This window comes from Cydia strobilella, chromosome 4 (genome assembly GCF_947568885.1).
Source record: "Cydia strobilella chromosome 4, ilCydStro3.1, whole genome shotgun sequence".
Lineage (NCBI taxonomy): Eukaryota > Metazoa > Arthropoda > Insecta > Lepidoptera > Tortricidae > Cydia > Cydia strobilella.
In genome coordinates, this window is record NC_086044.1 from 3,759,500 (window position 1) to 3,785,862 (window position 26,363).

The window sequence follows — 26,363 nt, forward strand, 5'->3', positions numbered from 1 at the left end:
TATATAATCACAAAAACATGATTTTGATCGGAGATCGTTCAAGATGACGGTTCACACTTGGCAGTAACCTTGTTGGTTAATGATACGTTGCTAACACTTATCAAGATCGCTTTAACAAAGAACGCTATCAACAATGGTTATTAAGGCTTAACAACGCCGATTAAATGACCTTAAATCAGTTGCAGGTTTTTTTTGTATCATATATGTGAGTCAATCGGCGCTCGCTAGAACTATATCGGATATTAGAAGCAATATTTGATGTTTCTTGTAGGTGCATATTACTGATTTGTTGGGGCAAGACCCCACAACGAATACGGGTTTCCAGATCTAATCCGTTGCAGGGAGAAAGCGCCAAACTTCTTGCAGTAAAGAAACTACATAAAGCATATAAATAAATTAAGAGAGGAAGTTCAGAAATCATGTAATCGTTTGGGGGGGGGGGGGTGAGAAAAATATCACGAATGATCACGATGGGGGAGCGGAGGTCAGAGAAGATATCGCGTGTAATTTTTCTTCAAAATACTTTATTATGTAAATATACAAAAGGGAAGCGTCAACCCTGTCAAGTGGCGTCGAAAACGTATGAAGTATCTACGTATCATTCAGTACGTGACCATTGTTATTATAATGATTTCTGTAATGACGAGACGTAATTTGCTTCACTTTAGCACCGGCAAATTGTTCTTTTTTTAATCGTTTCACTGTTAAAATAATAAAACAATAGATTAAAGGTCCCATTTTATATATAGTGTTTCGTAAATAACTCGTAAACTGTGGCCCGTATCAAAATTGTTTTTTTTTTAATACAGTTGCTTAAAAAGTGCTACTTTACGTAGCTGTTTAGCGTGCGGAAAGTTGGTACTCGCGAACTAGTGCTTTTTACTTTTCAATTTTTTTTAAATTTATAATTGTTCCAATTCATGACTACTTATTGATGAGTGTTAATATTAGTTTCCTTTAAACGTCGTAATCAAGATAAAAACCTACTGTTAATGTAAGAATACGAAAAATACTTACTTCTACCTATTTCATATTTTCTTACTTACCTCTTCATCATTATAACACGTTTATTTTTTAATATTGAAGATTGAAAAACCGTACTTAATAAGTTGTCTGAATGGAACGGAATAGCTATGGAAGGTAGAGGTAGGAATACCTGCCAAAACGCCTGTCAAAATAGAGGCGTTTTTTCTTACTGCAAGCTAAGTTTCCAAAGGCAACATTCGATATTGTTCTTAGGGTTCCGTACCCAAAGGGTAAAAACGGGACCCTATTTCTAAGACTCTGCTGTCCGTCTGTCTGTCACCAGGCTGTATCTTATGAACCGTGATAGCTAGACAGTTGAAATTTTGACAGATAATGTATTTCTATTGCCGCTATAACAACAAATACTAAAAAGTACGGAACCCTCGGTGAGCGAGTCCGACTCGCACTTGGCCGGTTTTTATTCCTTACTTGTTGTTTTTCTTATTTTTTCGCAACTGTATTAAAAAACGTCGTTCGATACACGTGCGGAAATGTCATTCTTATCTCGGTACTCGTGTATGTCATTACATACTTTCCGCCCTAGCATCGAAATGTACTATTATATACATCTCGCTTACACTTTAATATGCAAGTACGAGCAAAATGCATAGAAAGATTAGAAAGTAAGTAGCGCACACGCTAGCGAATATGTCTGGGTTAAACTGGTGGTAGCCGTACAGGTGCTAATTAGATTACACCTTTTCGATTCGCTCTTAAAACTCATCAAACTCAATACCTTCAGTTAACTAGCTTATTATTGTCCAGTAATGGTTTTTTGCATACACACTTTTTTACTGCATTTTTATCGCTAGCGAACGATACCTATATCATGTATCGAGATTATTAGGATACTTAGTCATCACAGTGAAGTGTTACTTCTATTGCTTGGTGAGTATAAGCGACCCTATTATAAAAAATTAGTAAAATATTATTGACTATATAGCTTTTGCCCGCGACTTCGTCGGCGTGGAATCAGTAACAGCAGCTAGAGTAAGTTTAGCTCCTGGATAAAGTGTAATAGCAATCTTCAATTTGAGCACAAGCTTAATTGCTTGACATTGTATCAGGCAATTCATTAAATCTTTCTATTCCACCCCCCTTTTCACTCTCTAGGGATAATTTCCGACATATCAGGATTCTCAGGTCTTAGAACATATAAGAGCTGTTTTTTATACCATGTCGGTGGCAATCAAGCATACGGCCCGCCTGATGGTAAGCAGTTACCGTAGCCTATGGACGCCTGCAACACCGGAGATATTACACGCGCGTTGCCGACCCGTTATTTGCAGCAAAATCCCTAAACATTTTAATTTGATTTATGTATTTATTTTATCCTTTTTAAACTACTCGTTTATTCATAAAACTTAGCAACCTCTTACAAACCTTTGTTAAATTTTGTCTCTTTCTACCAGACAGAAACGTTAAAATGACGGACATGGAGAAACGATGCGAACTAAGGGCCAGTTGCACCAAACTGTTTGTCATCGTTAGAGTTCGCAAAATTTTATTGTATGGAAAGTTTCATAGTAAACCGCCGCGGCGCGCCGGGTGACGTTGATCAGTCTGTCAAGTGCGGATGGTGCAACTGGCACTAAATCGTCATCTCCTTTATAGTTCGTATAACATACATGATATGCCATAAAAAGTAAATGTGTCATACCGCTTTTATGTCACATATCTCAAGTGCAACAGACAGGTGCTCAATTAGCGCTTTAAAGAGGTTATTGGTGCAACCATTGGAATCCAGTTTGACCATTAAAACCCTGAAAGGCAAGGCAGGTGTATTCTTACATTTGAATTTAAAAGTGATATCTTCTCAGACACTGTCTGGGAATATACTAAGAATTATGTTAATATTACTGGACTTTCAGGTTTAGTTAAAAGTGACCAAGGGCTAGACGGTAATGGCAAAAAAGCCGCTGGACTCGTTGCACGCCTACATGTAAACAGGATTAAATGAAGTCATTTAAATGATGAAGAGCGTTTAATTAAAGACGCTGTTTTGAAAATTGCATGTGCATTATTAAAAGATGGAGTATTTTATGAGGAACGAAGATTGTACAAGCATTCCTTAATTTAGATATGTAGAAAAATTACTATGTATGAAATGTTTTGGCGAAGAAGTACAAACGTCGGCGTTATTAATTAATTTTGCATGTACATTTGTCTAGTTATTTTTTCACACAGACAAATTCGAACGTATACTGATATTAGACTGACACTGACTACTGATGTCATTCAAATATCATGCATGTATTTCGTGTATTGGCGCGGGCGAGACTCACGATAACTAAATAATATGATTCTAATGTCAATTGGACCAACAGTCACAAAACTTATGATCAAAGTATTGTCAAATCCAATTATGAAAATAAACTAATCTCAAATTATTTACTAAAAGACTTTGATGTAAAAATTAAAAAGTTTTAAAACGTGAAACGTAGTTTGACAAAACGTGTTTTCATCAACACGTTTAACAATATCATAAAAGCGAATTAAGAGTTTAGAAGACGATTCAACGATTGATTCGTCGAATCGTCTTCTAACCGCTTCTAAATAATAGCATAAACACAGCTTGAATTTAACATCAAAGGTTAATAACAGGCATTTGAATCACAGACATTACCACCTAATGACGACTATTAAAGACATTACTGTTAGCAAGGTCGGCTTAGATCAAAATTACAGACTTTATCAGACTTTGACCTTTAGAAATTGCTCTATTTGTCTTAAACATTTCACTTATGTATTTAATAGCCTTCATTCGAAACCCCTATATAGCGTGATGTAGTGACGTACGCATTTGCGTTAAGTCTCATTATGTATGGGATTTTGAACAGCGCGCCAAGCGGGACGTTTAAAACTCAAAATCCCATACAAAATTAGACAACGCAAGACTTACCGATTTTAAAATAATGTTAATTAAATTTCACGTTTTAGATCGTTTGTTTGACCAATGAAATTAAATGCTATAAAGTTGTAGGTATTTCCATCCAGAATCCAGTTTAGTTTCGTTTTAAAAATAAAATAATGTTTCCTTTAAGTAAAACGAGCTAACTTAAGGTTTTAAGGCAGTTTCCCTCCAGGGACCATAATTTTTTTCCACAGTATATTTACAGAGAATACAGCGCCGAATTAAGTGTCTAGATAAATCGTGGACTAACAGAACGAGCGAAATTGTTCTCGTTTCTAGAATACCTAATACATAGAATAGGTTTGTAAATAAGTTACAACTTTGTTCTCTAGCCTAATATACGATGTCTACATATAAGATCTACGACTTTAATCCTACATTAGTTCAATCTACGAAACCAAATTACGGAATATACACTGTGTATATATTCCGTAAGACTGTTGCTCTCGATAAAACTGATTACTTCAAGATAAGTCTTTTTGATTAGGTATGGGTTTCATGGTAATTTTGAGATCATCTGATTAGGCCTTACTTCTATCGGTTTTATTTAAACTTCATTGCACAAATTTACACAAAAAGGGTACATATGGACGACTTAATGCCTTGAGGCATTTTCTACCAGTCAAGCATTTAAACAGAGACAGTTTGGTGCAGGATTGTAAAGAGTGGATATGAAAAAGATCCAAGTCGAGACTACTATGATACTATACTTACACAAAGTTTTAAGGTTTTAAGGTCGATGTGAGGAAGACCGGCATATAAAACGTTTGGTTGGGAAGATCGTCATAGGAGAAGTATGTACTCTCGTATTTGTTTACGTACTTTGTTCAGACACAGTCAGAATAAAGGAAGAGCTTCGCTCCGGTCGGTACCGGTCCGGTCCGCTTCGTTCGGTAGAGCAGAAGCTCTACCGACCTTCTGTAAGTGACCAGTGGTCTTTATTGATTACACATAAGTGGTTGACCACTTATGTATATTGTAAAAGTGGTCACGGACCACTTATGTATATTGTATAGTCTGTGCGGAAAGAGAAGAGTCGTAGAATGTATTGGTGTCCATATATTCCACAACTCTTCTCTTTCCGCATAGACTTTATATTTAGAGTTTTGAATGATTCACGGTTAGTTTCACTAGACTTATATTGACCGGGATATAGACCGTGACCCGTGAACATGATGCATGTAACTGCGTCGAAATATCGGGAGCTCACAAATAATACAAAAGGTAATCACGGTCTATATCCCGGTCAATATAAGTCTAGACTTTATATTTATCTGTATAAACGCAAGTATTATAAGCGACGAAGGAGCTTAATAAACAGTCTTACCTAATAGACGGTCTTCACCACATTGACTTTTATATATACGACGATATAAATAATGTTTTCTTTTTATTCTTTTGCAACAGTCTGATAATGCGTTGTGCTTCGTGTATATCAAAACAAGACATGTAAGTTTAATGAAGCTATTGAAAGTCGTATTAGGCGCGTTGACGTGAACAAAAGGGTCCAATGAGATGCTAATGGAATAACGAAACGCAAGAACCGTTAAACTTCGTCACGGTCCTGTAAAAGCAGTAGACAAATATCTGCAAGAGAGATATATTTTTAGATTAAAGGAAAGATGGATAAATCCACACCTCCGGCAGGACTCGAACCTGCGACCATTTCTGCTTCATAAAAAAAATTGTTTAGTATGGGTTAGGACATTGTTACTGGCGAATTCTCAATGTAACTTGAGACTCCGGTGCCTGTTAAGATCAATTCTCACAGGTAGATGTTGCTATACGCCACCCTTAAGGCGTTGAGGGAAGGGCTGGAAAAAATCGCACACATCTGGTAGGCCTCCGTGGCTCACTTTGCAGAAGCGATTCGACCGGTGTTCCAATGGTCGCAGGTTCGAGTGCTGCCGGAGGTTTGAATTTTTCCATTTTTCATTTAATTTAAAAATTTGGAGTAACGTTCGCAGACGTTTCTGCTTCATAAAAAAAATTGATAATAATATAAGTTATTAATAATTAAATTATATGAAACTTGGCATAAACATTTACGTAGCACTTATCTATGAGGTACTAGTTTTCGTTGCTAGAAATTAATACAAAGAAATTAGAGCGGGTAGAAGTTTTACATGTAAAACTTCGCCGAGATTCATGTAATTTAATAATTATTATTATTATAATAATTTATTTCGTTCAAAAGTCCATAATGTGTTAGTTACATACATACTAATACTTAAATCTAGCATGTCGTTTTATAATAAGAGCGTTATTTCGATTGTATGGGAGTGGCTTTGCTGCGGTGGGCACGTGTGATAAATTAGATATTCATGAAAATTTATGATAAACGATATCTAAAACTAATTACTAACTTGTAATAAATTGTGTGTATCTCAGCCTACAAGATATTAGTAATAATAGTCCTTATTAACTAAATCAAAATTAAAATAAAATAAGTAACAAAACGTTAGGATCGGAATAGCTCCCAACGCCTTGACGTTTAATCATGAAACGGGGAAGGTGAAATTAAGTAATTAAAGAACTAATTTCGATAATTAAGATGTATACCCTCCTTCAAACGTAACGGGTATTTATCCCTATTATTTTTAATTTGATCGTGATGAAGGTCTGGTTAGGATAATCATATGTTTGTTTTATTCATGCAAGAAAGAAAATAAATAAACCTTTTGAGAATATGCCCCTTTAGCACTAAAGTTAACATACCTACATACACACAGACAGACACGGCGGGGGACTTTGTTTTATAAGGTGTAGTGATAAAATTTTCTTTAGCACCCAGCATCTAAATCTACATCACATGCCTTAACTGCAATAACATCATAAATACCTCAAGGTCTAAAGACGAACTTAATTAACACGTCAATTGACACTGTCATTTACACACTATAGTCACCTTAATCAAGTCCGGTCAACCATTTTGTATGATGGCATGATGGCCTGGTCACGACCACACCTTAGAAGAGAAAGGTCGTAAGAACGCATGTAGCCATACATTGTTAATGGTTACTTTAAATAAGTAGGCGTTGCAACATTGGAATTTACCGATGAATGTACTCAAGTGGGCCTTAAGACCATTGTGTAAGGCCTAAAAAGGATTGATTTAAGTATGTTGGTATAGAGAGGCGCGCACCGCGTGAGTTTGAAATTAGAATTGATTTACGACATACACTAATAAAGTTCATAATATATTGATTTATGGTATTCATGTAAAAGTGGTAAAAACAAACGGGCAATGAAAACAATGGGTTGTTAAATAATTTGATTTTTATAAACTGAGTCAATATATATATTACTTAGCGTAATTCATGTTAGTTCTTAAAACTATAAGTTAATTCTTAAAGGCATTGTATACAGATAAATGATAAAACGAATAAATTAGAAACGCAGTAAATAACGTAATATATATCTTAAAAGGATAGTGGGCGACTGCTTCTACATACAAACGTAGTCCCCATTTTCCTCCCTGGATGTTGACATTATGTAAAATATTTTTACACAATTCATTGTATATTAAGCATAGCTATGCTCCTTTGTTTGACTTTTTTCGATTTTTAAATTATTATAAGACTTAGAAGGGAAAACTAATTTGTAAAAGTCACTTAAAAAATCAAACGAAGGGGCATAGCTATCCCTGGTGTGCCGGGTGAGGGACAGTCCCAACATCATCTTAAGAATGATATCGGATAAGCCGGATTGTCCGCTAATGCTACACTATGCGGGGCTACATTCCCCAATGGGCTCCATACAGTGGTAGTTTAGGTAGTATAATTGTTATTAGGCTTAGGTACTAACCCTTTTGAAACTGTTTTTTTACTAACAAAATGTATGTGTCACAGTTACATGAAAATAAATGATTTTAATAATAATTTAATAGCTATGGTTAATATATACGTCAAACTACATAAAAATATTCTCAATAATGTTAATATCCAGAGGAAAATCGGGACTACGTTTGCATGGAGAAGAGGTCACATGACTCCGTCGCCTTTCGTCTTAAGAAGGAAATCAAATTACTATAAAACGAGGTAGGTATATCGTTAAAAACCAGCTCTCACTAGACAAGCTAATCTTATAATATGAAAATATCACTAGGATCTAATACATGATAATGAGATATGAAATTACTTAACTGGTTATAAAATTAATGAAGGAAAATAAACCCGTAATAAGATTACTGGCAATGGATATAAGTTAGCGTGCTAGATTATATCAATTCGCTTCAACACGGCCAAGAATATATTCAGAAATGTAAAATGTGATACTAATTTAATGTTAAAATTGAACGCTAACAGGAAATTATGTGTCAGAAGACCGAAATAAAAATATTTCGGTATAGGTATTTAATGGAAACAATTGAGAATCGCATGAAAACTGACGAAGTACCTGCCTAGAAAAAATATACAAATTCTTTGACACCATTTAAGCGCACAAGAAGAATTATAAAACAAAAGAAAATAAGAGACCACGCACTTTTAGATCCATACCTAATCTCTAAAATGTAAATATATGTCTAGTCAAATATGTCATGTCCCACTTTGTCGCTTGCCATAAGGACGAGGTCTGCTTGTATCTTTATACGAATAGCCTGTCAAAGCGTCTTTATGGCGAGCGATAATAAGTGGAACTATATTTGCTTGGAAACGACACATAAACATCTTGTACGCATGTAACTGGGTACGTGTTGCATGTTACGTTCAGACATTAGCTAAAATCAAATTTTTATCATGCCCGCACGATTAAAATCAAATGATTTTGGACCCGGGTATGTCCTTAAAAAATGGATAGGGGCACTGTGAATGTCATATCGCGTTGTGTCGTAAGGCACAGCACAGCGGATGTCATTCCAGATCTAGAGCAGACCCCAACTGGGGAAGAACCTCCACCTTACAGAAAACCGCAGCCAAATAACACTGGACCCTACTCATAGTGTTGTGTTCCTGTCGGTGAGTAAGGCTGCCAGAGCTCAACGAGAGTGTGGGGTATTGGGATCGCCAACGCGCATGTAACACCTCTGGAGTTGCAGGCGTCCATGCTACGGTGACCGCTTACCATCAGGCAGGCCGTATGCTTGTTTGCCACCGACGTAGAATAAAAAAAATGCTTTTGGTGTCTGAATACGCTCTAAGACCGCACACGTAGCCACGGTAGCCCTTATTCCATACACGTAATAATCTCAACATCAATACTTTCACTGAGGTAATGTAAATATTTCGCAACTCTGTTCACGGTCGAGAGCATCCGAATCCGGTTTGACCTGATGTTCGGATTGGGCGAGGTACGAGTATTATTCTTACAATTTGGGTATTTTTACTTCATGTATTTTAAATATTTTTTTAGATGGACAAATCTACTAAAGCGCTTGTCTTTCTCTCAATTTTACTGTATGAGAGAAACAAAAATGACAGAAGGAAAATTACACACATCAAGTTAATCCCCCGGCGATGAAGACCACGATTTCATTCATGAGGGAACGATCGGCGATAAATTGCGTCAAATTGAAACATAAACATAAAAAAAATTCAAGCATAATTTCGCAACAGTCGCTTTAAGGAGTAGAAATAGTAGTTCTATCCTGTATGCGAATAGTACTTATTCTAATTCCCGAACGCTATATCTGAAATATAAGATTAGCCCAATTCCCAACCCGTTCGCAGTCCAGTAGACAATCGAGTTTAGTTTACACAACAAATTATATTCCAAACGGTTCCACCCGTACTCGTCTCAAAATCTCGGACACAAGCATAAGTTTTTTTAAAACATCACTTAAACCAGTAGACCTCACATACCTATTTGAAATGAGAACAGAGATGTAGGATAGTTTGTAGAAAGGACAATCACTACTACTATCTTTTATGTTTTTAAAAGCTGTGAAAAAGATTAGGTATGGTGATAACACAATTTTCAGAATCATATTATAAGCTTTCGTTCATTGCTAAATATATTCGCTAACAATATAAGCATATCAGTATTTCAAATCGTCAGGTTCAAATACATATAAAAAAGACTGGGTATTGTTTGTCCCAGGCCCAGACATCTTGGGATCGGGACATAAACGTCCTAAGAATCATCGGTGGAAATCTTTCAACACAAACGAGTATCATATCTTTCAGAATAAATAAAACATTAACTTTGTAACTACATATTGGATTAAATGGGATGCTTGGCAAAATATTGACCGGGATATAGACCGTGATTACCTTTTGTATTATTTATGAGCTCCCGATATTTCGACGCAGTTACATGCATCATGTTCACGGGTGACTGAAGATAGCGGGTGGGTGTCAAAGTTGTCAAACACCGCGCTCGGTCTACCCTCATTCTTGCGCGTCGGCTGCGTTCGCGTTCAACATTACTATCGGTCGCATTCACACTTGTTGGTCTAGTCGCGTTCACACACGTTGGTCATATAAGTCTAGTGAAAATAACCATGAATCATTCAAAACTCTATCTTCAGGAATGTCTTGTGATCTTTACCTCCAGCTTTTTCTACTTTTCGTCGGGTAGTTAGATAAAGCTATGTTTTCACATTTTGCTGGGACATCAGTTATCCGCGACCACGACCAGTGAGAAACTTGCGTCGAAACGTCGAAAATTTCTGACAATAACGATAATTATGACTTGGTTAAAGTTATTGTAACTAAAAGATGCATCTCATTAGATTCTAACATTTCGTACACCGCAACAAAACGTTTGCATCACATACACCAAGGTCTCAACCGTTACCGGCGATTGCAATCCTAATCCCCCATAATACTAGTCAAATTATCAAAAATGATTGCATGTAATCACATGTAATGATCCTTCCGAAACTTAGGACGTACGCAAAGTCTTGGCGTAACCTCCGCTTGAATGCTCAGATCCTCCGCTAGATGGAGCATGTGGGTGAATCAACGTTTAAAGGCCATAAGGTATACCGGGATAAGATCGGATGGAGGGTAAGATCGTATGATTGCAATTGCTTCCAAAATAGTAGTTATTTTACATTATTAACAATACAATATGTGACGCCATTTCATCCGGCCCCTCTTGCTACATTGTATTGTAGTAACCGCTCAGTCGTGTCAGTCGTGTGTTACGAACGTTTTAAAAAAAGTCCGAAAAAGTTAAAATTTAACGGCAAAGACCGGATTTTTGCAACGTATGCAACTTATTCTCCTTGCTTTAGAGTTCAAATTAGCAATTAGTCCGATCTTAGTCCAAGAGAGTTTTTCGGATTGGTGTCTTGAAAAAAAAATTAATTCAACTGAGTGTAGATTACGCCTAAACTATAATTTATTAAAGGGCATTAATTATTTAGGTGAACTAACAATAAAAGTTTGTTTTGTTTTATAACATTTGCAATAAACATTCGGAGGTAAAAACTAGTGAGAAATAAGTAATAGGTATATTTTTGTAACGTCCTTCCAACTCGCCGAAAAATAGTCCGGTCTTACTCGGGACGCCCTAGCTTACTAGCGTCTTTTGAGCGTCAGCGTCTAGTCAACTCTTTGGCTGCTGCTCGATATCGTTGGCGCAACTGCGCAGCGACGCCATGTTCCATAACGCCGATTAGACGCAGACGCTCAAAATAGTCAAAATACGCTATACTATTACGGGAAAGACGCGCCGAGCCGAACGTGTAAGCAAGTGGCCAGTTTTGCCCTAAGGGTAATTCGTCACATAATGCGAAATCTACGGGAGGTAATCTCCATGGATACGATGGAATTATTGAAAATTGGCCATGCTTCCTCCGCGCATCCGTCGCCAGCTAATTACGAAATTATGGTATTTACCCAGTTTTGATGGTTTCTGCTGGACATGTCGCAAAACCGCTTTTAAGGTGTGTTGAGTGATTGTTGCGCGACTAATTATGGTGGCTTTGTCTTGGACACGTTATGATCGGTTTTTCGATGCAGTAATTATTGTAATGTATTATGTCGAACTTGATAACCAAACCCCGTTTATTAAGTTGCCATTGGAACGTCGTCTTATGAGTAACTTCCTTTCGTCGTCCCAAGAGCCCGATCTCCAATCATTGTCTCTTCCAAAACTTGCTTGACTTACCTGTAAACAAAAGAATTTTATTATTAGTAAATATAAAAAATATATATCATTATTATACTGTTTACTATTTGCATCGCTATATTATCTTCGGACTTGATGCTTTTGCTGTTAAATTAATTAATAAAGACCTTCGGGCCTTGGGGACCCTGACTCCGGAGCACACTGTATTCAGGGAGCTAGCGAAGCGTCTCACTGATGTTACGGGTAACCAGAGGGCTGATGGTTCCTTCCTTGTCCAGCGGATTGGCATCGCCATATCGCGCGGCAATGTCCCGACGCCGATATAGCCCCCATTTTTTACTTGTATATATGTGTATACAGATATTTTTTAGTTAATAAAGAACACATCCGTAAAACACTTTAATCTCTCCCGTTTTGTACACATAATTAATGCTATTACGGGTCTAATGCGATTAAATTTCATTATTTTACCTTTTTTCCGACGTTTCAACTACCTATAGGTTGCACTAGGCGTGGTCACGGAGGATAATGAAATTTGATGGCGTTAGACCCAGTAATAACATTAATGACACATCCATAAAGTTGTAAATTATACATATTTATAACATTATGCAGATCTATAATTAATTATGCAGATACTAGTTTTACGACCTTGAATAAGAGGATTCATTTGCGCATTATAACTAAGAAATAAGTACTTTATATTTGTTTTTCATTTAACTACCTGTCTATATGTAGGTGGAATATCTTACTTTATGTTTACAGGGTGGCCCAAAAATACGTTGACAAATAATTTTTAGGAATATTTTTTTACTTACACGCCTTGTACAAAATGCCATTAAAAACTAAAACTACATCCATTTACTAGACTTATATTGACTTACATTGGTCAATAGTCTAGTGAGACTAACCGTGAATCATTCAAAACTATAACCATTTAACTAAATCAAAACGTTTTATCTTCAAAATATTCTCCATTAGCTTTAATACGCAATCGTTTCTTAAAATTATAAACATATGTAACTTTTACTACATTTACATTATTTATGTCTACTTACTTCATTATATTTATTAATGTATCTTTAAAATAATATCACAACAAAGTCATAAAAACATACAGCATTTATAAAACGCAGCAAAATATCCGATTTAACATATAATTATCTCCCATTTATTATAATTAGCGGATACGCTGCATTAATAACGAACTAAAGGTTTTATCAGCAAAATTATAATTTTAAATTCGTTTTCGTTTATCCACGGATTATGTTAATGCCAGTTTTTTGCACATCTGCCGCATGCATCAGTGTTCAGTGTTGCAGCTTATTATGCTGCAGATGCTTATCTAAAGCTGTGTCGCTATCTGAGCGAGCGAGAGTTGTGGTTTTGACGCACATGTATTCTTCTAAATTCATACTGAAACGACAATGCCAATGCCACCAGTCCACCACGAGTGATAACTTGAGGCTGTCAATACCTAAAACGCGCACACTATATATTTGTCGCATATTATTAAGTTTGGGCAAGGGAATAATAAGAAAACGATTGAAATAAACAAATCGTTAGCGGTTTAGGTATAAATGTTTTGAAATTGTGATTTTAATTGCAGACCCATAATTTTACGGAGGTACGGGTTTTTACGGAGGTACTAAGCGAATTGAATGCTGTAATTGACAGTTGTGATGTCGAGTCTGTTTTTATACTCGGTGATTTTAACGCGCATCCCAACGAGTTATTCTTTAGTGAATTAATGAGTTTTTGTAATGAGCGGAGGTGGCTCTGTGCCGACGTGGTTAAGTTAGGTTTGAGTTCGAATACGTACACCTTCATCAGCGAGAGTCATGGTTCCAGAAGGTGGCTTGATCACTGTGTGGTAACAGAGGCAGCTTCGCAATGTATAACGGATGTAAAGGTATGTCATGACATATTTTGGTCAGATCATTTTCCGCTTGAAATTCAGTGTAGATTGGGTTGTCTTACTCCTAAGGTTGTTTACCTTGAAAATGTAGTAAACAAAGTAAAGTGGGGCGAAAGAGATAGTTTTCAAATTAGCGCCTATCATAGGGAATGTGAGGAGAACCTAAGGTGTATTGAATTTCCAGCGGAGTGTTTGCAGTGTGCAGATGCGATTTGCACCAATACTAAGCACAGATTAGTCATTGATAGACTGTACTATTCTATTATTAAAATCCTAAGCCGGTCAGCTGAAATCAGCTATGATGCAAAAAAATCTCGTCATGGGCGTAGGAAAATAATAGGATGGAATAGACATGTAAAAGAGGCTCACGGGCGGGCGCGACTTAGTTTTCAGGAATGGGTATTACACGGAAGACCTAGAAATGGTAATGTGTTTGACAAAATGTGTGAAACCAGAAAGCTCTTTAAGTCTAAGTTGAAATGGTGCCAGGATAACGAAGAACAAATAAAAATGGATATCTTAGCGACTAGGCACTCAACTAAGGACTTCAAGGGCTTCTGGAATCATACAAAGAGGCTGGGAACTGGGGCCTGCGTGCCTGCAAGTGTGGAAGGGCAATGTGAGCCTAAATGTATAGCGGAGCTCTTTAAAGAGCATTTTAAGGTGGAGTCTCCATTGGGCGTAATGCCATCAGAGTCGTCCAGCACTGAGGCTGTGGTGGGGGGTGCGTCGTACACACTTGTGAGTGCCAAGCAAGTTGCTACAGTGATTGGAGACATGAGTAGAGGAAAGTCACCTGGTCACGACGGCCTCAGTGTTGAACACCTGCGTTTCGCTGGTGCGCATCTGCCTAGGGTGTTGGCGATGTTTTTCAACCTGTGTGTTGGCCATATTTACCTTCCTCAGGAGCTTATGAAGACCATAGTGGTACCGATACCAAAAAACAAGACGGGTGATGCCTCCGACAAGAATAATTATCGGCCAATTTCGTTGGCAACCATAGTGGCGAAGGTTTTGGACCGTCTGCTTGATCTACAATTTGCGCGTCATATACACTTGAACGAGGCGCAATTCGGTTTTAGGCCAGGGCTCTCTACGGAAACGGCAATTTTGCGGCTCAAGCACACGGTTCAATACTATACTACGCGAAATACGCCGATATACGCGTGTTTTTTGGACTTGTCGAAGGCATTCGACCTTGTTTCGTACAATATCTTATGGGATAAGCTCTTGAGGGAGACGTCTGCACCCAGAGAGATGGTCTACCTTATGAAATATTGGTACCAGAACCAGAACAACAGTGTCAGATGGGCCGGATCATACTCAAAGGAGTACAGGTTGGAATGCGGCGTGAGACAGGGTGGTCTGACGTCTCCGCGGCTTTTCAATCTGTACGTCAACAACCTGATCGAGGAGCTCAGCAGAGCCGGCATTGGGTGCTCAGTTGGTGGTAAAATAATGAACAATATCAGTTACGCTGACGACATGGCTCTGCTGAGCCCTTCGATCGGGGCCCTCGAGATTCTGATCGGAATTTGTGAAGGGTACGCGGAGGCCCACGGTCTCAGATACAACTCCAAGAAAAGTGAGCTACTCTTGTTTAAGGCGGGTACAAAAAAGCCGATGTACATACCACCACTAAAACTTGGAGGAGTTGAGTTGAAAACTGTCACTCAGTTCAAGTATCTGGGGCACTGGGTCACTGAGGACCTCTCTGATGACCTTGACGTGGAGCGGGAGCGTAGGGCATTAGCGGTGAGAAGCAACATGTTGGCTCGCAGGTTTGCACGTTGTACGGGGAGTGTCAAAATAACTCTTTTTAGGGCATTTTGTCAGTCTTTTTATGCGTGCAGCCTGTGGGTCAAGTGTACGCAGAGATCCCTTAATGCTTTACGCATTCAGTATAATAACGGTTTCAGAATGTTGTTGGGGTTGCCTCGATTTTGCAGTGCGTCGGGGATGTTTGCCGAAGCTCGCGTGGACGGCTTCCAAGCCATAATGCGCAAGAGAGTGGCCTCCCTGATGCGCCGTGTTAGGGACAGCCCCAGCAGCCTTCTGAATACTGTTTTGGACAGGTTAGATTGTCCAATAGTAAACAAATGGAATGCCATGCACATGGACAACAGGAGTGCTGTTGGGCTAAGTTAGTTATTTAAGTAGTAGTTTTATTTATTTAAGTTATTGTAATAATATAGTCTGTAAGGTAGCCGTAATATGGGCCTTGTTGCCTGATTAAAATTATTAAATAAAAATAAAATAAAAATAAGTCAATAAAATAAAGACATCGAACCTTTTAATGGTAATCTTAGGACCAATCTTTGCAATTATTTTATATCGAGCCGATTTCGTTCAATCACGTATCGAGTACGGCCATGGTCTTTGAAATATAATGAATACTAACTTTTTTATTGAAGAAACAGTTTTTCTTTAAAAACTGCTTAAGTAATATCAACTTTAAGGACATTGGGTGACAGCCTCTTAACAAAAGTAGCAGAAGTAGTTACTAGGTAAGTGGAAGAGTATTCAATATACTTAATCTGAGCACAACTTTGTTTACAAGAGAATGCGAACGTGTTCACTTCAGATCTGGTCAGATTAGCCACTTATGCTCAGCCGCTGACTTTAGGTTAACCTTTTATCTTTTCTGATGTGATGCCGTGACACTGGAGAAAATGTCATATTTATAAATAATATCTATTTATAAATACGACATTTATTTTCTCTACTTACCTACCTTTTTATTTTATAAATATTGTATTTAATGAACCTCCAGGTCTGTTTGTATCATTTCTCAGTTTTTGTTCATTGTGTACAACCAAAGATAGATATAACTCCGTAATAGATGGATACAGTCTAAGGAAAAAACGTGCCTCGAAAATCAAGAAAATTTGATTCTCGTTCAGAGGGCGCTACTAGTTTTGGCCTACAGTCGTATAGATGGCGTTGACGGTTTCGTTTGTTATTTAACAATTTTAACGCATATCAGTGAAAGAACATGGGTCAAAATCATAAAAATAATTAATGCAAATAAAAAAAATAATTTATCTATATTTAAATACATTCTATCATATTTTTATAAATCTTCATTTTTAGTTTTAAAGTGTGTCGACAGATGGCAGTGAATTTACTGGGGTTACAAAATTTACTATGACAGTACCGCTCTAGTATAAGTTACTCTATGGTACAACATATGTAACATGTTTATTATGACTGTTTGTGTTCTAAACAAATTAATTAAAAGAAATCGTTTATTAGTAAAGAAGTAAGATAATAAATAAAGTGATCGATTCTGATATTGCCTGGGTAAAAACCCGACCTTTCATCATCATTGATTTCTGGGCTACTTTGAAAAGTGTCACAATGACACTATGAAAACTGTCAAGATCAGGTCATTGCCAAAGTGGCCTAATACTCGTATATTCAAGATGCCCATATTTAATCCTTTTAGTTTTTCTATGGGTGCACGAACGTTTGCAACGCTTACATAAGGACATAGCCTAACATGCGTTTTACAATTTATAAGGATTATAAGATGTCTTACCTTGACAACACTAAGCACACGTGAAGTCACGAAGCCACGAACGTGTAAGTATAATTCACGCATTGACATTCAGCATTAAGTTCGCATTGTGTTTATATAAGAGCCACCACACACTAGCGTCTCCCGAGCGAGCTTAACATAAATATATAAAAAGCGGATAGTATTCATTGACAGAAAAATGGTAGTGGGTCAAAATAGGCACAGGGGCAATATGAGAAATATTTCCAGCCAAGACGACCGGCGATACGGCATAATGAGCGTTATCTAAACGCTAATGATGAATACAATAGGTAAAAGCGAGATGCCTGATGAGACGACACCATATCGATAAGTAAAATATACTGTAATATAATGTATTCCATTTACACAATAAACAGATAAAGATATACCCGAGCATTAGGTTTTATAGTGTTTAAAACTATAAACCAACGAAATAGACGTCATAAAATGGAAACGGGAGTATCAATTCGTATACAAAGTATTAAATGAAAGTTATTTACGACTGTCACATTATTCGCACTCAACTTACTGTATAGACTGATCATTGAAGACGTTTATTGTATAAAAAATATCCAGTTTCGTATATATTGTATCATAAAAGTAAATAAGTTTATTCATAAAACTTTACAAGCCTTTTCGATTTTTGCTTTGATTAACCACAATTTATATTGAAATAAAACTATGAAAACGGATTATATCGCGTATATTGAATTTATAATAAATACATCCCGACGTTTCGAACTCTTTACAGCGTTCGTGGTCAACGGGTGACTGATACGAACAATCTTGAAATATTAGAAATAATATAATTGGGTAATGCACGCAGTGTTATAAATACTAAATTAAATCTTTGAATCTTTTGTGATTTTTGTAACTTGTGGCAGCTTAGCTACGGCGTTTCGCGGTTATTATTTTAGATTGAATACTAGAAATAGGTACCTTCAACATTAACATTATTAAATACTAAATTTATACCCACGAAGTCATTTATGTCCGGTATCTATTAATTACGTCCATATTACATGAAAAAAAGGTTTAATCTTTTAAAGTAGCCAATTCAAACGTACAGGCACACTGACATCAGAATTATATTTGCGTCTCGCTCGCGCCAAACAGACAAGTACGAGCGAAATGCACGATAACTAAACAACATGATTCAAATAAAATTTTGATGTCAGTGTACGTTCGAATCGGCCTGCTAGTGATGCAATAAATCAGAGATAAAAATAATAGTGAGTGAAACCGTACTGATCTAAATATTTTGAAATATGTCTCACGATAGTTTAAGTTCGAAATCAGAGATGGTTAAAATATAATTGTACCTCATTGATTGGTGTAAGTACAATAGCATGAAACCGTGTAAACATTGTCAGGTTTCTCCAAACAGTGGTAACTTTGGCCAAACATCCGAATTCCGATAAAACGGTCAAGAGCTCCCGAAACGCTTTTAGCATTACCAAATACACTTTAGGAGAGCTTGGGGCATTTGGGCCCCTTGAGTTAGATAAGTTATTACGCAGCGTACTACGTAGGCGAACGACACGCGAACGCGGAGCGAAGCAATGCGGCGCGCGGGGTTAATCAATCCTTTGATACCTATAGAAGTGTGCGATCTCGTTGCGAACGCGAACGATTGTAGTGTAGCAGATACGATTCAAAACATGTCTACAATCAATGAAAACCTCGGGTAGCCCCTTGGCAAGAATACAGAAGTTCAACAAGACGATGTATTTAATCACTTTTTTCATACGTTACGGCATACAGCACGCAATTCTAACATTTATAACTAACAAGAAGCTATCCATTGTCAATGCCACGCCAAATGTGGATATTGCGTCACATGTCGTGTTAGTTCAATGTTGCTCACATGTGACCTATCGTACATTCCCATAGTTCAAGCATATCTCAATAGAACCAGCTTAACTGGACCTCTAGTCCTATAATAATTATGCTTAGCTGGAGTTCTCACTCACATTGGTTTTCTTAAGTCTCCAACGGTCGCAAGGGACTAGGGAGACTACGATGTAAAAAGGAAAAACTGATTCAACAAATTAAAGGAATGTCAACTTTATATCAGTTGGATTTAGTTTCAAATTAGACCTAACTGAAGCTGTAAGTTAGACTTGTCTTGTTGCAATAACTAGATATGACCTAGACCTAAGTAAATATTAACATCGTTAATAGTACGTCAATGGAGACAATATTTTATATTTAATTTATACGTTTTGAAGGATTTGTGATGACAAATAAAACAACAAGTGTTAAAACTAGAAGTAAATAAGTACCTAAAACAAATAAATCTCAAACGTATTGTTCGAAATAAGAAAGCAATATCATAACGGACTAAAGGCACACAAGAAGAAAATGTATAAATGATGAAGTAAAAAGAAAGAAAAATAATTTCGAAGAAAAAAAGACATTGGTATAAAAATAATCATCATATCACAAAAGTATCAAACATCCATTACATTAAAGCTACAAGCTTCCGAGAAACTGGAAACACAATATCAAAGCTAGTACAAAATCGATAATCCTTAGGCTAAGGCGAGGGACACACAAACCTATCTGATCAGATTTGCTTAATTAAAGGGTTTCGAACCTCAAAATTTCGAAACCCTGAAACTATGAAAACAAAAACTATGAAATAAAACTATGAAAACGGACTATATCGCGTATATTGAATTTATAATACATCCCAACGTTTCGAACCCTACAGCGTTCGTGGTCAACGGGTGACTGAGGAAAAGCACATTAAACAATTAAATACACATTATATAATTTTACGGTTTACTCACTTGTTCCTTGTCCATTTGAAAAAATGTGTCAATTGTCAGTGTGGGGAAATACGAGTCAAAATCTCTTAGAATGCTAGAAAGCGATTTAATTATGATAATGATTTAAAAAAAAACGCTCGACCAAATACCAGAACGCGCCACACGACAGTGCGTCCTGCGCTTTAGATAAAATAAATGTTGTTACATCCGTATTTTATTGAGACGAACGTGACCTCGGCGGTGAAGGACACAATGATTTTATAGACGAGGCAAGTGCGGTCAAGTCAATTGGAGTGCAGAAATAGCAAAGACTGGGTGAGAAGAGCGTACCTTCTGGCTTAGTAACAGCTACACAGAAAATTGGCAGATCTTATGTATTTGCAACAAGGGTTAGAAATTGTCAGTGAAGACGGGGTTACAGATGTTTTCCATCATATTTTCTCGGAAACGTTCGTATTTGTCATGCTACTTTAGTCAAGCTCCGTATTTTTTGTACCGAGACTGACTGAAATAGCAAGACACGTTCGTACGTTTCCGTGAAAATACGATAAATAGCTAACTTGCTAGGAAAAAAGACGAAAACGTCTAATTTTAATTTACTGTATATCATAGCAGTATAATCTTAGTATAAAATAGCTAGTGACATTGCCGAGGGATCTGTAGATATCTGAGGAGCCAAATTTTTAACAGAAGTATATTATCAGAGTAATTCTTCAACCATGTATATTAACAAATTCAGGCACTCTAATAAGTTGTTTACTGGAAACAATCAAATTCAATCAAATCCGAAGTTTCATTAGAAAGCAAAAACAAGCACTTAAAATCCTGTCCAAGTTGTCGCGTCGATAAATAAAACAAGGCCAATCTACAAATCGTGCTTATTGGATAAATGGCTAAATAAACAACGATAATGCTTGCAGACTAAACAAAAGCAATGAAATCGAATTGAATATTGGAATTGGAAAATTGGATTGAAAGGTTTGAAGTGTTGTTTATATAAAATTAGAAATGCTGTATGACAAAGAGATAAAAATTTAATTCGATTTCTCAACACGCTTAATTTATAAAGTTTGTGAGGTTTTTTAGTAGAAGGTAAAGCCTGATAAAGATATTTGGCCCTGAGATAGTGTCCCTACAAGCAGCTTACATAATTATAGCAAAAAAGCGATAGCACGATGACGTAAAAACAGATATGAGGGTAAACGGGCTCACACGAGAGGACGCCCAGGATCGCGCAAAGTGGAGAAAGGCAAGCAGGAAAGCGGACCCTGGCAAAGCTGGCTGACAAATTGTATCATGATTACCATCTACAAATGTACACAGTAATGCAATAAATCATTCTTATTCTTATTCTTAAAGGCCGGGATAACGCTAGGTAGAAGAAGAAGAATACATGTCATGAATAGTCAAATAAAATTTCTTGTCATCGACTAATTTCAAAACATTGTTTATTGGAATGCGACGCAATTCTGCGTCCTTTTATTGATGTAAATGTTTTATCTTATTTTCTTGCATCTTTGTCAGTCTTTTTAGGGTTCCGTACCCAAAGGGTTAAAACGGGACCCTATTACTTAGACACGACTGTCCGTCACCAGGCTGTATCTCATGAACCGTGATAGCTAGACAGTTGAAATTTTCACAGATGATGTATTCTGTTGCCAATATAACAACAAATACTAAAAATTTTATTTGTACGGAACCCTAGGTGGGCGTGGATTTTTTCCGTTTTCTGGCATTTTCGTGGTAAAATCGTTTATAATTGCGAAATTTCTTTTCTTTTTTACATCGGATACTTTCGATGAGTTTCAACGAATGTTATCAAAGAGTCTCAATGAAAATTCGCAACATGGCGAAGGCCAAATAAAATCTTCACAGGGAATAATAAAACCAAATCGATTATAATTAAAAGTTTTTTTAACATGCACCAATGTAGATTAAGTAGGCTAGCTAAGGTTAATAAATGTAGTTTACAATGATATAATTAAGTATATAGAAAACATGAACACTTCAATTTCATTAACTAGTTAAGTACCTACTGTTATTAAATGTACCCTTTTAAAACGGGTTTGTAATATCGAGCTGTAATTCAATAATTTTAATTCAATTAAGGCACTGCATTTATTAAATACATGTCGACAGGAACCGCCATTACATTAACGATTAATACTAACATGTTTTTGCTTTTATAAAAACTGGACAGAACAGCAACAACTTATAATCAGGTACTTGTGTATAAACAGGCTGATTCTGATCTTGGAATTTTTATAGAGATGTAACGGATAGTTGTTTGGCCGGATACCGGGTGTCCAGCCTGACCATCCGCCGAATAATCGGTATCCGGCCGCCGAATATTCGGCCGGCGGAACTATCGGGACCGTGCACGACGGATTGATGAATCAAGACGGTTGGTTTACAGGCGGATTACCGCGAAACGCGAAAATCGAAATTTCGTTATCTGCCTCTCTATCGATCGAATATGCAAGAGTGATAGAGAAGCAGAAACCGAACTTTAGACTCGTGTTTCGAGGTAGGCCCTGTGATTGTGCTAGTGACGCCCTCAACGCAAAGTTTTGCGTAATATTCCCTATTCTTAACCATTCGCACTTCGCTTTGACAAGTGGACACAAGAAACCAATACGTTATCGATATGACAGAACTGTCAATTTATTCTGGACATACACAATCTCGATTCTTTAAATACATTTTATATTCCCCACCTTTTTATTATCATGATCCGAACATCAATATGTCTGGCGATTGAAATAAAATGAGTAATTGCTTTACGAATGATGTATCGTATCTGTAGCCGCCGTGCAGGCCAGGATCACGTCGACTCAAATAAAACTTCAATTCTTAGTGAACTGATTATATTCTTCCAAGAGACTGGTTCTTGCCAAAACGGTTAAAAGGTGCAGAAGTGGTGGTTATTGTATGGAGGCTGATGAAAGAGTGAATTTGCATTATTTGAATAGTACAAAATGATTTTCATCATCATTCCACGGGTGACGGGGACAAATGCGCGGGTAGAAAAGCTAGAGTCTTATATTGGTTCGTTTGAGCCTTTGATTCGTCGCTCTTGCTTGTTTGTGACTGGAATTACACCTTGTTTGGATAACTAATTGCCACGCTAAATCAAATAAGGTAAATATTTATTTTATTTCAACAGGATTGTATTTCAACTTGATCTCTGTAGGCAGGTAGTTTCCATACAACTTAAGATTGTTTTTTTTTGTATGGCTCGGCTGTCGCGGTACGAAATGTATTATTTAAGAAAGAGCTAAAACACAATATGTCTATTTTTTGTCTACAGTTCGGTCCAATACGAACGAAAATACCAACCTTCAAGAAAAGAGCGTAATTCTCCCATCTTAAAGGCCGCAACGGACTTGCAACCCCTCTGGTGTTGCAGGTTTCCATGATCTACTGTGATTGCTTACCATCAGGCGATTCATTAGCTCGTTTGCCTCTAATATCATTAAAAATAGTAATTGGGTATATCTACTTTTTTTTTGCGTAGCAAACCTACAAATGTTGGCGTACCAAAATGCCCATAAAGCGCATCCATTAACACATACCATTATATTATTTATTTATTCAATTCTAAGTGAACTGATTATATTCTTCCAAGAGACTGGTTCTTGCCAAAACGGTTAAAAGGTGCAGAAGTGGTGGTTATTGTATGGAGGCTGATGAAAGAGTGAATTTGCATTATTTGAATAGTACTGTTTAGTTTTAATACCAAACTATTCGGAACGCATCCTTAAATTGTTTCGTTATGCCACTTTTGTCATCTCGTTCATTCTCACCTTTTATCTTATATATATCTCTCGTTTGGGGCATGCGCATAACACAAACAAAAGGAACAGAATTTTGAATTTGATGGAAGAAGAAGAAAGAAAATGTCAGAGCCCCGTGCGGTCGGATTTTAAATGTGATTCGGTGAATTTTATTATTAAAATACTTTAAAGAAGATCATTGGATGTGAAGATAGTAAAAGTGAAGTTACACTTAAAGTGGAGTTTAACTGGAGCCACGAAGACCTGCACAAGCGCCACGGGGGTGAGTGTAGGGATATATTTATATATACGTTTTTTTTGTTTTATCATTGCATCGAGAAACGGGTGCAAATTCTTCCGAGGCGCGAACTAGAACCAGCGCAACAAAAAACAGTCAAAATCCAGGTCAACCGGGTGACTGGAAGGCTTAGAATCCATTTGGTCCTTCGAGCCGGATTTTTCATTTTCGGCGCCTCGGTAAATTTCATCCGTTTCTTATCATCTTTATATTTCGAGCGGTCGAAATATAATCATTTTTTCACTGCGGTTTCATTTCACACCAATTTTGTGGGAATTATATATTTTTAGGCCTCATTTTTTAATATTTTATATATTGGCTGGGGATTTTATTTTACTATATTTCATTCTTATATTTCATACATACCACATTTTTTGGTCGCGGACTTTGTAAAAGAAATTCAATTGCAAAATTCAATTTGTCATAAATTCATTATATTGGTTTTGACATTTCAAATTAAAACAGTTTTGGTTGCTAAGTTACCATATTGTCAGTTTCAGATACTATAGGGTTATTTCGTTCTGTTTGGTAACTGCTACTATAGCCTTGTGGTTGTAGTAGTTGCTTAATATTAGTGAGGTCGAGGGTTCGATCCTCAGCTAGGTGCAATTTTTCTATTTTTCTAAACATTTATATTTCTAGTAAAAGCGGTATAGAGCATTATTTATCGGTATTTAATGCTAATTGCGGTACATAAACAATTTTTCAGGGGTTCTAAACATTTTCTTTCAAAGTTAGCGGAATAAATATTTTATAGTATATTAAAGTTAGCGGTTAAAACTTAATATATTAGTTACAAGGTGCGGTTTAAATTTAAAGATTTATTGCGGTGTGCGGTACAAATACATTAAAAATAAAAATAATGTGTAATTGTTATTTGTAGCTTTCATGGTGTGGTTCTTGTTCGAGTTCGGGATCCTATTGCTTATATTTATTTGGATTTCGTATTCAAATACTAACGTAAACATGCCGGCAGCTAGGCGGATACAGTTGCTGCAAATGAAATATCATACGGCATGTCGTAGTATGGATGTTTTGAATGGATTGGCTTGTAATCCCGAACTGTCTTCAGAACAAGAAAGTGATTTTATGGTGCGGTTTCAAGATTTAGAGAAAGTTTATGAGGCATTTACGGAAATGTTTTATGAACTTCAACTCTCTGCTGCGGATATAGAGAGTTTTGATTTGGAAGGTCATCTTCAGGAGTACGAGACTTACAACAAAAAATATTATTTTATCAAACAACGTCATTTAGGGTTGACTAATTTTAACGCTTCAGCTAATGCGGACAATAGCTGTAGCAGCGGTAGCGGTAATGACAATCCTAAGAGCGCGCGGAATAGGGCAGTTCTCCCTAAAGTCAAACTTCCTACCTTTGCGGGACAGGTGGAAGAGTTTGTTTCTTTTATGGAATTATTCCAATCTTTGGTGGGCAATGATACCACTCTATCGGATACTGAAAAAATGTATTATTTAGCGGGGTCGCTTTTAGGTGAACCAAAGTCCTTGGTCCAGCATTTGTCGGCCACAGGGGACAATTATTCGGTCGCGATAGATTTATTAAATACACGGTATAACAACAAAAGGTTGTTGGCGGATCGTCTGTTGCACAATTTGTTAAGTGCACCTCACGTCACCACTAAAGGGATAAGTGGTTTAAAAATGTTTTTAAATACTTTGATGGAAAACACAAAAGCCTTGGAAAAGATGGAGTTTCCTGTTGATTCGTGGTGCTATTTGCTGTTTTATATTAATTTTCAAAAGTTAGACGGCAACATGAAGAAACATTTTGAAGACAAGCACGCTGATAAAGAATTACCCACATTCTCGGACCTTATAAGGTTTTTGGAAACCGAAATACGGATTTTGGAATCCAGTGCGGAACCACAGGCCGGTACGTCAGCGGGAAGGCGTAGTGGAATTGGACAGAGCCATGCGGTAAAGGCTCATGCGGCATTTCAGAGTTATGCGGGTTCGGCGTCGTCGTGTCGACTATGCGGAAAAAGCGGACACTTCATTGCTAAGTGTGAAAAATTCTTGGAGATGAAACCTGCGGCTAGGAAGCGTCAGGTGGTATCGCTTAGGTTGTGCTTCAAG

General features: G+C 37.0%; 1 protein-coding gene across 3 annotated transcripts in view; it reads right to left on the reverse strand.

Annotated features, from left to right (window-relative positions):
* LOC134740482 (pseudouridylate synthase RPUSD2-like) overlaps positions 1–26,363 on the reverse strand; it is a 548,963-nt gene that overhangs the window by 126,907 nt on the left and 395,693 nt on the right. The window lies entirely within an intron of this gene.